We start from the raw sequence: 4,000 nt of genomic DNA on the forward strand, positions 1-4,000 counted from the left end.
CTTGTTAAACACTAGAGGGAAAGCCCGCCATGAATGGCAACGATTCACCTTCAAGCTGCCTCCCTTCATCCAACGTTAAAACCCTTTGCACATAAGGCAACGTGGAAGCTGATGTTTTTACTCACCTCGCTGTTTTAAAGCACCATTATGAAGTCAGGTTGTACAGTAATTAACAGTACCTTTTATATATATCTCATATCTGTCATATATATATATATATATATATATATACACACACATACAAACTGGAAGAGGTAACAGCGGCTTATAGAAATGGATCTTCTTCAAGGTTTCCTGTGTGGTAAGCACCTGAAATACTGCATAAAAGGGTCTTGTGTGATCTGTCTCCCTGCTGCTCATTGGGCTCTGTTCTGCATGACCAGGAATGGTGCTGGCAAGAGAGCTCAGCAGCTGGAAGGAAAGTCTGCTGCTGAGCATCACTATTTTCCACCCCCTGCTTGTGCTCCTATCTGATCAGGCTAGAGAAGACAACAAAACATACATAGCTGGAAAAAAACTCCAATATATAGATTTCTGTAGAATTTCCTTTTTTTTTCCCTCCTGTCCTTCCTCTGCAAGGTATTGTTGCTATGTCCTGTTACTGGTTTTTGCTGCAATAAACCCTCTTTGTTTCAATCACAGCAAGAAACAAAAATCCAAACAGAAAACCCCTCTGAAAAGAGTAGAAAACAAAAGGTTTGACCTACAAAAAGGGGAGGGGGAGACAGGAGGGACCTTGGTTTTGTTTTTAAAAAGGACTGAAGATTAACATTGAAAAATCAGGAGATGATGTGCAACCCTTTGTGCAAGGCAAAGCCCTCTGGTACTTCCGCCTCTGGTTTTGTTTTAAATTTCCTTTTTCTCTTCTGCGTGCGGATACTTCTCTCCATCTTCATGTTGTCAGTGTTTTGTTGTGTTTTGTGTTTCCTTGTTTAACTTTGTGTCACTACCTCAGTCTGCCCTCATGTCCCTTACACACAAACAAAATATTCCTTCAGCAGAGCGAAGAGGTGGTGGATGACCGGCACGCTCCACGACCGGCCCAGCAGTCTCTGCATCGCCAAGTGGCTCATGTTGGAGACATCAGTATAGTGGACAGGGAAGCCAAACACCCTTTCCATTTTAGTGCACCATAAGATGTCCTCTTTCTCATTCATGAAGACGGGGACATGCTGGTCTTTGCCCTGCTTTATGGAGTTCGACCTAGTAGTAATGGTCCTCACTTTGCTGAACTTGGCTATCCAGCCATGCTCCAGACACTCCTGCAGCTCCAGCTTATCATTCACAGTGGATGCCAATGGCCTCCTGTTCATACCAGGAAGGTTCCCCCAGAAGTAGTGGGCCCTGTGTGCAGCTGACACTTCTTTGGCATTAATCATCATAGGGTTGGACTCGAGAATTCGCGAGATGTCCCTCTTGTCACTAATGCCCATGGCCACCACATTCTCAAAGAGCCGGAAGAAGGGGCGGTCATCTCCCTCCTTGGGCCGCGCATCATGCAGCAGGTGGTAGAACTCAAAGAAGAGCTGGCCAGTGCCCTCGTAGAGTCCTTTATGGGCAGGATTGATGATGGAGAGACCATTGCAAGGACTGCCCCCAATCACCAGATCCAACGGGCCCCACTCCTGGATATGCTTCTGCGTGATGCTGCAGACGTCCCCAACATACATGATCTTCCCCACCGTGATGGAGTCCTTGCATACCTCGGAGGCGATGTAGCAGTCCACCTGAATCCCCAAATCCTTCAGCACCAGAAGCCCTGTAGCAATTCCATCAAATAGAGACAGCACCCGGATGGGCTTCCTCTTCTCAGCTGGGACAGGCAGGTAAACCTTCATAGGGTCAAATTCCTGGTCGTGGCTGTTGGTGAAGAACACCTGGAGCCATGAGAGCCAGTCGTCCCGCTGCCGCAGTAGCCCATAAGTGCCCTTGTGCCCACACATGTAGCAGTTCCGGGGGTCCTCCTTGATGGCTGCCAGGTGGCCCCCAGCCCCAATAAGAGATCCACACCCTCCACACAAAAACACCTGCAGCAGTTATGGTTCCCACACATGAGCACCTTGCGCCCCACCCCCCACAGCAAATGGTGTGGTAGGACTGGTAGCTGTCATCATTGTGGTGATACGTATGCACACTCCAGGAAGCAATTCTTACAGTTTTGGCACATTTCTCCAACAAAGAGAGGGTGTTCCAGGGTAACGTTGAGGCTCCCACAAGAGATGCAAATGTCCTCGATGTTCTGGCACTTCTGCCGCACGTCGTACACCAGCTGCTCTCTTGTGCGTTCATCAATGATCTTAGGCTTCTCAGTCGTACTCTTTCGGGGCTTTTTGGCTGGTGGGGGTGGTGCATAGGCAGCTGCCTCAGGTTCGACCCACATGTCTGTGTAAACTTCTTTGTAGGGGTTCTTCTCTTCTTCGGGTGGCTTCAGGCCCTTGGGGCCAGAAGGCTGGAACCCTCCGAGAGACCACTCGATCATCTGTTTATTCTGCACCTCCACGGACTTGGCAGTGTCGCTCTCATCACGGTCGTGGCACGCTGGGAACAACTTCCCTGCATGGCTACAGGCCACCTGCAGGACTTCATAGATGGCTTTGCGGTACATGGGCTGCTTGTTGTATGTGGCCTGGTGGAAAGCACTGCAGAAGGAGCTCAGCGGCATCAATTTCTCAACACACACCATCAAGAACTTGCCATCTCCAAACCACATGACCCAGCGGGTGCCTTCAGCTCCTCAGCTCCGGCCTGTCATCCACCAAGACACAATGCGGCCTGGCCACCAGGAGAAGCCCCGAAGTTTCCCCCACACCAGCTCCCCAGTGCCAAAGCCCCGGCCGTCCTCGTAGGCCAGCTCATCGTTGGCTGATTTGGTGGTGTTCTTGTCCCCAGCATCTGCCCCCACGGGCTCAGGTGTGGTGGCCACAGTGGGGGATGCAGGGTTGGTGGGCTGCTGCATTGCAGGAGGACTGGCCTCCTCCACCTTCTGAGACTCGCCAGACCCCTGGTTTTCTTCCACAGCATTCATTACTGCGATCACCTTGGCTTTTCTTCTCAGCCCATAAGGCCACGTGCAGCCCCTCTATGTGAAGATTCTTAGCAGCATTATTCATCATAGGCAATAGGTAGAAATGACCCAAATGTCCAAAGCTGGATAAAGAGGTTAACAAAGCTGGTATATCCATAAATACTACTGGGCCATAGAAAGGTATGAAGTATTGCTACATATTATCATGTGGATTAAGCTAAGTGACAGGAGCCGATGGCAAACAAATCTACCCACCATATGATTCCATTTACATGAATTGTCCAAAACAGGTAAATAGAAACAGAAAGTAGATTAGTGGTTGCATAGGGCTGGAGTGAGGAAGGGTCAGAGGATGAAGGATTAGCGGTAGACAGCTACATGAGACAGGGGTTTGTTGGGAGGAGATGAAATTATTCTAGAATCGTGGAGGTGGCTGCATCACTTTGTGCGTACACTTCACATCCTTGCACATATACTTGAAATGGGTAAACTGTCTGATATATGTCTCAATAAAGTGGTTACAAAGAGTTACTATCTAAATGTTGATGACACCCCAATCAGAGTTGCGAGATTTCACAAAAGGAAATATAAAAAGACAGCACAGTTCATACGTCCACTAAAAAAATAAATAAATAAATTACTGTTTCTCTTAAGTTCAAATTAAACTGGATGCCTTGTATTTTATCTGGCAACCCGACTCCCAAGTCTATTACCTACAACCTAGAACTTCCTAATTATCCTCAAGATCCACGTATCCAACTACACAGTAGGAAGTTCTACTTGGTTAACTGCCAAATAGCAAATGAACATAAAACTAAAATCACCTTTCTTATGAGAAGATATTCAATTATGTCAGAAGTGGTAGGTCAGGGCTTGTGCAGGTCTCTGGAGCCCTCTCTCAACCCCCGATGGCCTGGCATCAACAATCTGGTGGTTGGATTAGTGGATGTGGTGTCTAGGAGCTGAGGTTTAACC

The 4,000-nt window shown here is 48.1% G+C and overlaps 1 pseudogene; it reads right to left on the reverse strand.

Annotated features, from left to right (window-relative positions):
• Positions 1-299: 299 nt before the first annotated feature.
• On the reverse strand, positions 300-3,043 carry LOC140632890 (DNA (cytosine-5)-methyltransferase 3A pseudogene; annotated as a pseudogene).
• Positions 3,044-4,000: the final 957 nt, after the last annotated feature.

Source organism: Canis lupus, chromosome 5, assembly GCF_048164855.1.
Source record: "Canis lupus baileyi chromosome 5, mCanLup2.hap1, whole genome shotgun sequence".
Lineage (NCBI taxonomy): Eukaryota > Metazoa > Chordata > Mammalia > Carnivora > Canidae > Canis > Canis lupus.